Source organism: Pogona vitticeps, chromosome 10, assembly GCF_051106095.1.
Source record: "Pogona vitticeps strain Pit_001003342236 chromosome 10, PviZW2.1, whole genome shotgun sequence".
NCBI lineage: Eukaryota > Metazoa > Chordata > Lepidosauria > Squamata > Agamidae > Pogona > Pogona vitticeps.
Genome location: NC_135792.1, coordinates 6,149,172 through 6,163,899, shown reverse-complemented (window position 1 = coordinate 6,163,899; position 14,728 = coordinate 6,149,172). Strand labels below are relative to the sequence as shown.

The 14,728-nt window shown below is 42.3% G+C and overlaps 1 long non-coding RNA gene across 1 annotated transcript in view; it reads right to left on the bottom strand.

The window, feature by feature from the left end:
• Positions 1-14,516, bottom strand: part of LOC144584394 (uncharacterized) — a 31,449-nt gene extending 16,933 nt beyond the window's left edge. The window contains exon 1 of the long non-coding RNA XR_013538611.1: positions 1,399-14,516. This is a non-coding gene — a long non-coding RNA (uncharacterized LOC144584394). The remainder of the gene's footprint in view (positions 1-1,398) is intronic.
• Between the last annotated feature and the right edge of the window lie 212 nt (positions 14,517-14,728).

Below are 14,728 nucleotides of genomic sequence, written 5' to 3'. Positions count from 1 at the left end.
AGGTACACCCGACGGCATGAAAATGTGTCAAGATTTTGCGCTCTCTGTATGTGTGTGTGTGTTTTTGTGTGTGTTGAGGGCAGAAAACAAAACCAATGCTTAATATTCCTTTCAAAAGCACAGTTTTGCTTCTGGGACAGGGGGAGAATAACCCTAGTTCTGAGCTACAAAGACACTTCGCTGGTAAGACAAAGGAAGAAGGCTGCATGGATCACAACTAGAGATGGACACAAAATGAACCAGGAAGCCAACACACACACACACACACACACACACACACACACACACACACACACACACACACACAAATTGGGTCGTTTCGTGGTTCGTTTTGGGGAGGCTTTGGGAAAACGCCTCTGCCCAGAACAAAATGAAGCATCAAACTATGACTGGCAATGGTGATTTGCACCATGAGCGATCATTTGGAAAACCCCAATCCAATCTTCACCAAATCTGGACCATTTCTTGGGCCAAGTCTCCTCTCCAGCTTCTCAAGGTTTGGCGAAGATTGGATTTAGGAGATCCGAGTTATAGCCCCCTCTCAAAGCAGGTGCCCCAAGGAAAGTGCTCTTTAGCTAGCTGGTAAAGATATATACTAGTATCTACTTTAAGCCCTAAGCCCTGGTTTTCTATAGCTTTTCCTGTCCATTAGCAATTCATAACTAATGAAAATGCTCATTGGGTTGATTTTTAATTCATTTTAATTGGGGGGGGTGAGACCTACTTCTCTTAAATGCAGGAACTTTTGTGTGCAGATAGTGCTATTTTGGTACATAAGAAACTCTGGAGGATGAGTTTGTTTTTGATACCTATTATTTCCTCAGTTTTTCATCTGTCTGTCTTGCCCTCTCCCTCCATGCTTTTCACATCCCCCAGGTGTTCTTTAAGGCATTGTTTGCACATTATCACTAATAAATGATTTCTCAATGATTTTTTTTATGTCACTGACATCAGAAGGCCCATTTCTTGTGCAATCTGAGGTCAGCTTCTTCACCGTTATATTTTAAGATCTAAAACTGCTCCAAGCACTGGGGCTCATGACGTTACAGGAACTGACCAATCAGTACTGTACATATATCATTTCTTCTGCAAAGCAGAAGAACCAATGAGCTGTGGAAGTGATTTTATACACAGTTTTCTTTTAAGAAGATCGGGTCAGTATTCCCTCGCAACAACCCTGTGAGGTAAACAGGTTGGATAGAATAAACATCCAAAGGTAATTGGGTATGCCTTCTTAACTGGGTAGGGATTTCAATTCACGTCTACAAGCTGATCTTCACTGTGGTGTCTCCAAACACCAGAAGAGTTTTCAGAAATACTGTCTGCAGATTTAAAAAATAAAATTAAAAATGCAAATCGATTTCTGGATCTCCAGCAACAGTGTTCATTTAAAATTACCTGAAAACATAAACCTTTTGTTTCATTCTGAAGGCACATTGATGAATCCCTTCCACACACCCCAGCATCTGCCTCCAGACATGAACTTGGCTGGAAAACCTTTCTTCTCAATTACTTGATCATTCCTGAGAACTGCTAATGAACAAGCAAATGTAAATAGCAATAAATTATGCTCAATTTTGATGTTTTCCATTTAGCAGAGTATTATGTTGCAAATGATATAGTGCACACTTTAAGATCTCGTTAATTTTGATGCAATAATGGATGAGAATTCCTAAAGGAGTATTTTAAGGCCAGAAAATATGAACAGTATTAGCTCAACAGTGATATGATTAAGCAGTAAGACCTGCTGAGGCAGGCAGTACTTGGGCTTGATTGACGACTATAATTGATTGACGTGCAGAGGTAAAGTCAAGGGCATTGATTTACAGGTTGGGTCAATCATCCCCTGGTTATGCCCAGTTGGGAAGTCTTATAACTATGCTGATAGTGGCTGTTCCTGAAACCTTTTAATAGGCTTTTAATGTAAACGTGGTAAATTTTAAGTGGGGTGAGCCTTAAATTATACAACTTGAAATGGTGTAGGGCTATTAAAAGTATTCCGATTTGGCAATAAAAGATCTGAAATTTTGTTAGGCGCACCAAAGTTTCCTGAAGCGGAATCAACTACCTTGGTTTTTTTCCAGGACCCTCAGTCCTTGGTCCACCTCAAGAGGTATGAAACATCTCCAGCCCATCATTCTGGCTTCTGTTTCCCCACAACCACTCTTTGCCCACCTTCTCCCAATGGCTGATGGTACTTCAAGTTCAGCTGAAATGTTTTTTTTTAAGACACTGCCTAAACAGATACTGTACTCACATAAAAGGTCAAGAAATATGTTTTCCTGTGCCACCAAAACTGAAATGGATGATGCTATCAACAAAGCAGTAAGCATATATAATCAAGTATAGTGTATAATTTGCTTCTCAAGGGACTAATGAGGTGTTTGAGCCACAACTGACAGGAGTCTTTGGTTAACCATGAGGGTGATGTCATCTCCCACCTCCCTCAGACTTTTCCATTCCCTCTCAGCTTATCTACAGTCCTCACAATAAGAAGGAGAAGAAGGATGGATTTTTGTCCCCCATGATATGTTTGTTTCAGTTATCCCTGTCTTGGCAGTCAACGCCCATCACCTTTACCAAATTTGTAGAATTTGGGTAAGCATCAAGCAACCTAAAAGCCGTGTACCACAGATTGAAATGGCTGAGGAAATGAGAAGGTTTGCTTGGCCTGGGGGGGAAAAAATCAGAGCAGAGTTTGAGCAAGATACTCTGCAGAGAACATTCTGTAACTGGAGCGCCCTTTCCTTGGTAGCTCCTTCCCCATACGCCTCTGACGACAGAGGCAACTGGAAGAAGGAGCTTGGCTGAAGAGCTTAAGGTGCTCCATTTGCAGACATGATCCTTTAGATACCTGGTTCCCCAGCCATCAAAGACTTTAAAAGCTACATCCAGCAATTTGTACCTGGCATGGAAAGATTGAGAGATGGTATCTCTGATAGAACTCCAATGGCCACCATAATAATAATGGGCTGTCAAGTCAATTCTGAGATATGACCTGTCTTTTCCGGGTTTTCTGGTTGCAGAATACTCAGAAGTAGCTTCCTTTTCCCTTCTTCTATGGGCATCTTGGGACTGTGAAGCTGGCTCTTCTGGGATGCCCAGTGGGGGAATCAAACTCCCAACGTCTGGCTCTATGGCCAGATACCTAAACCACTGAGAAATCCAGCCAGTAGCAGCCACTGTAACTATCCATAAAAGTAACCTTTCCATGCACCATTTATGTTCATTTTTAGTTGATTTTGCTTGAATATTTTTTGTAACTATTTGTATGGATTTCTGTGAGTTTGCTCTGACATTCAGAACTTCTTTTAAAAAGGGAGAAATGCCATAGCTGTCATTTTGTAGGACACTGAGAACCAAAAGAGGGGTGGGTGGTTTCAGTGGACCTGGAGGCACATTCTGGACCCCGTTTCTTCCTGTGAGCCACACCGGGTCGGGAAACTGCTAAGAAACATCACTGAAAAACAAAAGCACAAAGAGAAAGTCACATAGATTTATAGTTTCTATTTTGGGGTGGGGTTTTTTGGGGGAGGGGAGAAGGAGATAATTGAGGGACACACACATGCGTGTGCGCACACACACAAAGTCAGGAGTGAGATGAAGAAGAAAATCTCAGTTCTGTTGATGTTGAATGCAAACGCATACCCCTGGGTTCTTGAAAGGAGAGTCCTCACAGGGAGGTGGTGCTTGCTCACAATGGACAGTTGGGTAAGCCGGTTGTACGTGTCTGCGATGTGTTTGAATGTTTGTGATTTCAGTACTCTCCAACCCACTTTGTGCCTTTTGGGTGATATGTTCAGATGTCAGCTGCTTTTTCAAAGCATCAGCCTTCCCCACTCCCTCGCCAGTGAGAGGAAGATCTATATATTCTAATTATACAACCCAGAGGCCGCACACACTTAAAGGAGGTCAAGGTTGAGAGGTTTCCCGGCATCAGAAGCCTAACACCCTGCTACTGGAACTTCACTTCAAGCTCTCTCCCACTGAGGTATCTTATTGCAACTCTGCGCCTTCCTCATTGTGCAAGATAACGAGGGAGCTAAGTGGAGGCCCAGACAATAATAGTATGAAATATTGATAGACTCTTCCATGAAGCAGCCCATAGATCCAGCCGATGGTCTCGTTCTCCCTGAACTAAGGATGAAAGAGCCACCAAAGGACCTCATTCCATGCTCAAAATATGAACTTTGAAAAATAAAGCTTAGAGTGGCATTTGACTCCGGCCCTGGTTTATTATCTCTTTCCTCCACGGCTGTTCTTGAAGTTCTGCTCACTCTCATTAGGGTATTTAAAACACTATTGGAAAATGAGCTTGCAAAAAAACAAACAAACACAAGTGAATCAGTTTTGGTTTTTTATTGACTGTGGATTACTGAGAGGATGCAATGAGCAAAATCCAGTTGGTGTGAATCTACATCAGTGGAAAGTGTTGGTGTCGTCTTCTAGTGCTGGCAAAATTTAATTTAAATTAACTGAAATCCAATAAAATGAATACAAAATAGGGGAAAGGGGGAAAGAACCAGCCTTTGGTGAATGCGTTCGCAAACATAGAAAAAGCCTTCCAGAATACATAGAAAAAGCCTTTTGTGAATGTGTTTCAGGAGGTTTGGGGGGGGGGAACAAAATAATACTATAACTTTTTTGAACTGTTACCGTCTGGCAGAAGATATAGAACAATTAAGACTCGGACCACACGTTTTATTCCAGAACTATAATTGCAATTAATAATGAGCTTAAAGACCACCAGTAGTGAATAATTAGTTGGACTGTGTTACTTGGCCTGCGGTGTAGATGTTTGTATTTTTAGTGGGGGACTTCTAGTGGGTGGGGAGTGTTTGGGGAATGTTATGCGTGTGCTTGTGTCTGGTCTCTGGGTGTCTGTGAATTTCGTTGTATGGGTATACTGTGTATATACTTACAATGACAATAAATTATTATTATCATTATCATTATCATTATCATTATCATTATCATTATCATCATCATCATCATCATCATTATTATTATTATTATTATTATTATTATTATTATTATTATTATTATTATTATTATTATTGGTAGCACATATAGACACACAAAAATGAGTTTCGCTCTTAGACAATGGGTGAAGATAGAAAAAGATAGGCACTTGCCCAAGACCATTTTGATGGAGAGGACTATGGGACATGTATTGTAAATCTGACTAGCTGTTGAGAGGTTTGAATAGCATGGTCCATTGGAACGCCAATGGAAACACAACACTAGGATAGTGAAAATGAGAAGGGAAAGCAACAAAATGGAAAAAAATGTATACAATGTCTTTTCCAGTTTGTTGAGTCTTCTTCTTCTTCTTCTTGGATTGGGTGGAAATTGCTGTCACAGAGTAGACGCCTGATTGGATTAAGATATTCCCATCACAGTAAGAAAGCAAGGCCCAGTGCCCAAATAACAGGAGCTGAACAAGCAATTTAACATGTGGCTTCCGTCCAATTCTCAGAGCAGTTCCTCCTCTTTTGTGTGCGACACGAAGACCACGTCATGCCATGTGTCGAAACACAGGAAGGAATAAGACGGCGCACCAGCCTGGAGAGCCGGAACAGCTCCTCTGTAGCTTAGTAGCAGATCAGTGGCCCTCAAGTCTGCAGATTCAACGCTAATCCCACCATTTTGTCCTTCCTTGTAACATTTCAGTGTTCATTGGATGGTCTTCCTGTTTGTCGAGAAGGGCGTGAAATGGCTTCCTGCCAAGTTTTAGAACTTGGAAAGTATTAAAAGGAAACAGGTCACCTGAAGCAAAAGAACGGGATGAAACATGGGTGGTGTAGCACTTGAGAGAGAGGGCTTGGAATGAATGAATACATTACAAATAAGGTAGTTTTCTGTGAGTAGATAGCTTGTTGAAGGTTGCAACAAAGCAATGTTTGCTGACAACCTCATATAAATCCTAAGGGGATTTTTTAATTAATTAAAAATGAATGGAAATGTAATGTACGGTGTAAGGCATTCCCAATGGCTGAAAATTCAAGTAGTAAGTTGCAACTAGAGAAGGCCTATTGGATCAATGGAATCTATGGAAGAGCTGATATGCCAAATTCCCACTGTTTCAAAGGGCCTGTTCCAGTTATAGTTTACACTTCGATTTCAGCCATTGGGTTTCTTTTTTTCAATCTTCTAACAAGGAATAGTGGGATAATTTTTGAACATTCCACTAAATAATGGGAACAAATCACTTTCAAAGCTCCGGTTTGTAGGATGATGCTTAAAGCCATATACTACAAAGCAGGAGGAAGAGGAACGGTAGACCGATAAATCATTATTATAAAACTGTCCATTTTAGTTGTTAGTATATTGGAAATGGTCGCTTTATTCCCTTTTATTTTATTTTATTAATGCAGTGGTGCCTCGCTAGACGATGATAATCCATTCCACTGAAATCGCTGTTTAGCGAAACCATTGTCTAGCGAAAAGCATTTCCCCCATTGGAATGCATTGAAACCTGTTTAATGCATTCCAATGGGGAAGAATCATTGTTGTCTAGTGAAGATCGGCCATAGGAAAGCTGCTTTGTGAACCACCGATCAGCTGTTTAAATCGCTGACCTGCGAAGCTTAGGTCCCGAAAACACCCATTTTGTGAGCGCGGAGGGAGCTGTCAAAACCGTCGTCTAGCGAAAATCGGTTTGCGAAACAGGGACCAAACATTGTCCAGCGAAATTCCCCCATAGGAATCACTGATTTGCGAATCGCTGTAGCGATCGCAAAAAGTCAATGTCTAACGAAAAAAACTGTCATGCGGGGGTAACTGTCTAGCGAGGCACCACTGTATTTGGTCTGGGGTCATTCTGCATGTGTTGCTCACCTTTCTTTCAAGGTGCTCGATCCATAGGGTTCTCTCCTTCTTACCTCTAGCCCAAATCAGACAAACAGGTTAACCTGTAGAATCAACGCAAGGTCACATCCAAACTCTACAAACGTATACAGGGATTCCAACACTTTTCAGTGATTTGTTTTAGGGTAGACTTCAAGAGCCCACGTGTTGAAGGAACCAGTGCATGGACGACGGAAGAAAGAGATCCCGCCACATTCTTGAACATCCCTGAGGCACGTACGAGCCAAGGAAGTTTCTCCATCCTCCCGGCTGTTCAGCTAGATAAGCCAAGGAAACTCTCTGATCATCTATTAATCTTTTTTGTTGCTCCGAAGGCACTGCGCAGACCTCAGCCATGGAAGCCTTCTAATGATTCTCTTAAGATCAAAAGGCAGGTGTCATAAAGGTTATTAATATTTTCCAAGTAAAATAATGTTTGCTTTTCAAAGCCCCTGCCAAAGCCCTCCTGAAGTGTGTTTGCCATTAAAATATTAAAAAAATTTAAAGTGTGCTGGATGGCTCCCTCCAATATCGCTGTAGACAATTTCCAGACCCATTTGTGATGCATGATTAACAGATCAGAGAAGGTTTTTTTTTTTTTTTTAAAGGGTGAGGGCATGATATTATCTGTGAAATATTCCAGAATACCTGCTTTACCCCTTGAGCATCTCTGGGTATAATAAGCAACAAATGTTCCTTGCATTTTCAAAACAAAGTTTGGAGCACCAAGCATCTGTATGCAAGTTCAGAATTGTGCTCTCTTTCTCTCTCACACACACACACACACACATACATAGAGAGAGAGAGGGAGAGGGAGAGGGAGGGATATATATAGACTGTGTTTATTACAGTTCTTGTAGTTATATACATAATGGTTCTTGCAGAAATTTGCTTTCTGAAAAACTGCTAGTACAGATGTTCTGAATCTAGTACCCTCGTATATATTGGACTGTGAACTTTACCCATTCCCCAAACAGCACTGAACACAGAGGGTCAAGCTAGATGTTTGAGGGAGTGTGTCTTCTCTAGGATCCCTCCACAGTGGGGAAAAAACATGTGCTATGACAAATACAGGAATCCTGGCAATCATGAGTATTTCATCCACCCACCCTGAATGCAGTCAGTGTTGTCTAATTCTGAAAGTTAAGCAGGGTATAGGGTACCTGGATAGGAGACCATCCGGCAATATTGTGTTCTCCAGGTTGGATGGACAAAGAAGCTTACCTGCTAGAACGATCATGTGCTATGATTACTTTTCACCACTCGGGGGAGCATTCTTGTAAAAAAAAGGTGTAAAAATGTGTTGTGTAATTTGACCTGTCACCATCTGATGGAACTGTACCACTGATCCATCCGTCCTTTTCTCTCCACCTTGCTTGGAGGGCCAGGATTAAGTCAGGAGGGCCAGTAAAGAGCTGGGGAGGCAGAGTAAAGAAAGATATCAAAGCCAGGGAGGTCATGGTTGTTTTCCAACCCAGTATGAAAGACATTGTGGTGTTAGTGGATTGAATCAGGACATCGAAGAATCAGGTTGAAATATCCACTGAGATATGGAAGTTGCAATGTGGCCTTAAGTCAGTTCGCTGTGAATATCAAACAGAAAGGAAGTGTGTCCCACTCTCAGCTCGTTGGTGGAAAAGATAAATGATACATCAATACACCCAAACAGGAGGCTGGTTGACCCCTGTCCTTCTCTTCTAGAGCCCAATAACCCAGATAGGTTAGCAGGACAAAAATGGGAGTATGTTCTTGTCCGGGATGAGGTACTGTCTAAGGGCTGTGTTTTAGTTACTGTTCCTTGCCTGGAATTCATTAGAAAGATGGACAATAAATCTGCAGTTTGGGAAGTTATTTATTTTTGACTACAGTTCCCATACTCCCCTAGACAGCACGGACATGTTGGGTGTGGGTTCTGAATCCAAAGAGGTAATGTTTCTAAGTTCTGCCGCTAATGCAGTAATCTTCAAGAAAATCCATTCCCACAAGCAACTGCCGGCCATCGAGTATTCAAAGGTAGACAACAATCGGTAACTACCTTTAATTACCGATCCCTCTTATATATTTCAGGAGAAAGTAGAAAATGCCGTTTTCCATGCAAGATGGAAGAGTTCACAGAATCAAGGCTGGGAGAAAAGGGGCACTAGGTTTATTTCTTTTCCGACACCCATATTCCTGGTGTAAGAAGCAGCTGCTGTGGTCAACGGAATGAAGTCAGTCACAAAGAGGAACATGAAAGATGGGTTTCTGCTCTGCTGCATATAAATTATAACTTTTCTCGGCCTTGGTAAGAGCCTTCTTTCCATTTTGGACAGGTTAAGTATAGAGGCATGCACATCTATTTCAGCAGTATGAAAGGCTTTGGACAGTGGCTTTTCCCCAAAGGTAAATAAAGAACACCTAAGAATATAACATGTAATTTGAACATGAGTGCTGAAAACGGCGTGCGCAGGTTTATACCTCTGTTGGATCTCGACACAGTTCTTCCAGTGCACTGAGCAATGGTCAAATGGAATCGTACAGATTGAGCATCAGGTCCACAACAGAAATTCTAAGATTTTCTATCCAGATTTGGGGTGGTGGAGGGACAAGCTTTGAACCACAGGTGACTTTGTTCTCAGTGAAGAAGGAAAGCAAAGATGTCCAATCTTGAGATGGTAATGCACACAGTTGTATCATGTGGTGTTTTCTCGGATTTTAACAGGATGATATTTTTAAAGTTATATTTTTGGACTACAAAAATAGAATCTTCCCAGTGAGCCTGACCATGCTACCAAGATATAGTTGAATAAAGAGTAATTTTTTCCATATCCTGGTATGGAAACATCTCCTATAGCTAAGGATGGATTGGGATGCCCAGTATGGTGATGTGGGTGAGAGTAATGACTAGGGCTCAGGACACTTCAGTTCCCAGGATCTGCCATGGGGGTTGGATGGAAATGGTAAAAACACTTCTCAAAAGTCTAGCAATTCCTTGAGCCTTTGATTGGTACCCTTTGACCCAACAGCCTTAATAGGTGTTCATCATTATGGTTAACCTCCAGTATCATTGACCAGAATCCTCTTGCTCATCCCAACCAGTGGACCCATGAAAATCAACTGCTGAAGTCTACAATTAGGTAAATCCCACTGAATCTACCCTGGCTGCGACTAGCAGGAGGATCATGACCCAAGTGTCAGTAAAGTTGTGATCACACAGGTGTGTAGCTCGTATTTTGGACTCTTTGACACAATCCAATGGGAGCTTTTTCCCAGCAATCACATGATGTATGGGCAATAACAGTCCAAACCAACCCTCATGAGTGCCAAAACTGGAATTTTTTTGGCCCAGCGGAAAGGCTACTAGTTTCAAGGAGTGGGCTGGACTGATTCTCCAATGGACAGAAAAGTTACTTTAAGGGAAATCATGTCCAGCAAAGTGACCCTTTCTGGTGTGATCAGAAGTGTTTCTCTCCTGACATCTGATCACACCCAAAGTTTCCCAGTACTGTACTTATGGGTCGCAAGAAGGAGAATGTTCTTATATTTAAGTTAGACTTCTTATGGGCATCTATTTGGCCTCTGTGGGAGCAGAAAGCTGGCTGTTTGTTCTAAGGCAGTACAATTTTTCTGTTATCTGTAATGTATAAGAGAAAGTGTATACATCCGTAAAATGCTGTGTGAGATAGAAGCTTGGTGCAGTCTGATGCATATTCCTTATGAGTGATGTATTGCTCCTTAAAAGAGAAGCAGGTGATGTAAGAAAATAAATACTCCCTCTTGTTCATGGATAACCTTAAAATTTCTTGAACGAGGTGTGGGATTTAATCACACTTTGGTTTTCCAAAGATCCTATTGGCCATTGAGATTATCTTGAAGTTGAGCACTTGAAGAACAAAACAACATTCATTCATTCATTCATTCATTCATTCATTCATTCATTCATTCATTTTTATTACTTACATTGAGAAAATGGGTTTCCAGTTGGAGAGGTTCCTTCCCATTACAGAGTCTGTGTAAAGAGTTCTTCCTTTCAAAGCCCTATCTTGCCAGTCCTCAATAAATCTTCAAAGCACTCGTAAGAAGCAAGGAAGTTGTTATCAGGCGAACTGTATGATAAAGAAGGATTAAGGAGGTGTCCCAAAGCCCAACAGGAAGCGAGCGTCAGAGAACAGAAGAGTGATGAGCTGTCGTTCTGACCCAACCACCATCATTTGTGCGAGACTGACTCGAGACATTGTGCTGCTTCTATAGAAGCCACCTGATGAGGAATTAACTAGGTACCAAACCTGAAAAGTGAATTTTCAAAAACAATTGACTGTGTTACACAGGCATCTCGAAAATCGAATGTGTTGCTCCCCCACTCCTTTTGCAAACATTATGAACAATGTTTTGCCTGGTGTGTTGTTAATTTGCCCCCCCGACTTGTTGTATTGTTCCCTTATTTTTTTTAGAAATAAATACCTTCTCTTTCTCAGAACATTTGACAGCAAAGTTGTATTGCACATAGTTTCCTCAAAATCAGGTCTTCCATATTATTGACTTTTGTTGTGTCCTTCTTCCATTAACGACAGGGTGGTATAGATTGCATAGCTGCACGCTCACCCGTTCTCGCAAACATTTTTGGGTGACAACATGTTTTGTCTTGACAAAAGCCATGTCTGGTTAGCAAGACTGAGGAATGATAACTTGGCCCCGTCTCATCCACGGAGCTTTGTGATGGAGCAGTGGTTCCCAACCTTAAGTCTCCAGATGTTCTTCAACTAAAACTCCCAGAAGCCTTCACCACTGGCTGGCTGGCCAGGATTTCTGGAAGTTGCAGTCCAGGGACATCTGGAGATTCAGTGTGGGGGACCACTGTGATGGAGCAAACATTTGGATTTGGAGTTCTCTAGATGTCTGACTCCAACAGTTGAGGTTTAATCAAACTTCATGTCCTCTAGATCCCCAGCCTTGGGCCTTCAGATGTTCTTGGACTACAACTCCCAGAAGCCTTCACTACCACCTCTGCTGGCCAGGATTTCTGGGAGTTGAAGTCCAAGAACATCTGGAGGCCCAAGGTTGGGGACCATTGCTCTAGATTACAGTTCCCATCATCCCTCAGCCAGCAGACCTAGGAAAATGTAGACTAGGAGTGGTGGGATTTGTAGTTCTCCCTGGAAGATACATCAGAGACGCACCTTCTCAGAGGTGGCCCCTCATCTTTGGAATACCTTACCATTGGAGATTTGACTGGCACCCTTGCTGGGAATTTTTAAAAACAAGTCGAAAACTTGGTTCTTCCGGCAGGCCTCCCCCCCCCCCCATTAAATAGCTTCTTTTCCCATCTTGGATCTTGTTTTCTTTATCAATTTTTGCTCTTTGATGAAAGTTATTTTAATGTTGTTTTTATCTTTATACTACTCTGGATAAAGCCGCCCGGAGTAGATTCCCGAATCTAGGTGGGTGGGGTAAAAATGGAACAAATAAATAAATAAAATAATAAAATAAATAAGATTCCATCGAGTTGAGGAAGTCTGTCCAAATCAGTTCTGGCCTCCTTAAAGGCACAGAGGTGCCACAAACTTTTTTTTGACCTTGAAGATTCCCAAATAGAGCTACTATTTTACTAGGTTACTATTTTAATGACAGCCCAAATAGACTTGCAAAGCAGTGCAGAATTCTTTCCTGAAAATCTAAAAGAAAAGCAGGTCTGGATGCTGCTCCACTTCACGGCTGGATAGCTCAGTGGTTTAAGGCATCCAGAGGCTGGGAGTTCAATTCCCCACTCTGCCTCTTTGACCAGGGGCTGGACTTGATCATTCATAGGCTCGCTTCCAGCTCTGCAGTGCAAAGACTATTATTAATATTATTATTATCCTCCCGGCATGATGGCTGCTTTCAGTCTTTCAGTGGCATTTCAAAGGCACTCTGCTCATCCTCAGAGGTGATCCTTTCCATCCTGGGAATATCTGGGCCAACCATCTGAGACCGAAACAGCTCCTTTCAGGGACAGCTTCTACTCAAAGGAAAATGACCTGGTATTTCCAGTAACTGAAAGACCCAGGAACAGAGCAGAAAGATTGTTGAGTTGGTCACCACCAGCAGCCAGTTGGGGGAGGGAATGGAGGGGAGGAAGGAAAGAGAGAAAGATGAAAGAACATCCTAATCGTAGACTTTACTTAAGCTCGGTTGATTACTCAGAAGCTTTTTGACAAGACTTCGTTGCAAGAGAGGCACCCTCCCTTCTCTGATATTCTCCAGTTCCCCCAGACAGGCTTCCACCGACAGGAATAACTCAGCCCTGCAGAAAGAATGGTAAGTTAGTGCATGTTCGAAGGGAGATAATGGTGAGGTATTTCGCCCCTGGGCTTCAAGTGTCTACATGTGGGGCAAGAGAGGGGATTGACATAGCCAGGAGGAGGAAGCTCCCTGCAAAATACTGCGGACTCTTCAAAGGCCCCTTTAGCTCTCAAGAGCATGCCCTGTTCAGCCTGGTTTCTTTCACCAACATAATATCTCTTTATGAACAGCTAGAGAGTCAGTAGTCAATGTACTCACTTCACTATGGAAGGGATGTTCGAGTTGCGAGCACTTGACAACAGTTTGATCGACCCACTGGATGCCACTGGGAAAGATGAAATAGCACAGTTCCTCTTTTGAAATGCGCTGGTGGCGAGAGCTATCCGTTCTTATGGAATCGATGTTTATTGGAGAGCATTAAAAGGGGAGGTGTAAAGATGGGAGTCAGTACGAAGAGGGCCTTGCACTCCAGAGTGGGAGAGAACTTTGTTTCTGCTTGTTTTTATTTTAAAATTTGCAAACATTTGCAAATTCCTTCGTGTTTGGAATGGAAAAATAAAAACAGAAAAACAGAGACACTGTGTTGCAGTTAATAAGCTGGGAAAAGACCAAGGGATTAGCAAACAAGTAAATTAAAGAACTATAAAAACTGCTGGTTTTAAAGCAACATGGAGGCTTAGAGCTTTTACTGTTAGTTCTTAAAAATCTGGGTATAAATCCCTGTATAATCAACCATATTAATGCCTTATTTGTGTACCTTGGCACCTCTGACACTCTCTCTCTAGATGTCGAGCTGGATAAACACATTGGCAAAGCAGCTACTATGTTCTCTAGACTCACAAAGAGAGTCTGGCTCAATAAGAAGCTGACGGCATAGACCAAGATCCAGGTCTATAGAGCCTGTGTCCTGAGCACACTCCTGTACTGCAGCGAGTCCTGGACCCTCTGTGCATGGCAGGAGAGGAAGCTGAACATGTTCCATATGCGTTCCCTCCAATGCATTTTTGGTATCACCTGGCAGGACAAAGTTCCAAATAGAGTAGTCCTAGAATGAGCTGGAATGTTTAGCATGTATACATTACCGAAACAGCGTTGTCTACGTTGGCTTGGGCATGTCGTGAGAAAGGCTGATGGTTGGATTCCAAAAGATCTCCTGTATGGAGGATTAGTGCAAGGAAATCACCCCAGAGGGAGACCACAGCTGCGATACAAGGACATCTGCAAATGGGATCTGAAGGCCTTAGGAATGGACCTCAACAGATGGGAAATGTTGACATCTGAGCATTCAGCCTGGAAGCAGGCAGTGCAGCATGGCCTGTCCCAATTTGCAGAGACCCTTGTTCTGCAGGCTGAGGCAAAGAGGCAGTCCTGAAACCAGCAAAATCAGGGAACTGGACAGGGGACAGATTGTATTTGTCTTCAGTGTGGAAGGGATTGACACTCTAGAATTGGCCTTCTCAGCCACACTAGACGGTTCCAAGTCCTCCATACAGAGCACAATACCATAGTCTCTCTAGACTGAAGGATGCCTGATCTAATGCCTTATTGCTTTTATTATTGTTGTTACATGATAATAATCATGTAATAATAATATCATCTACGAGGCAGGCAAGGGGGAGGG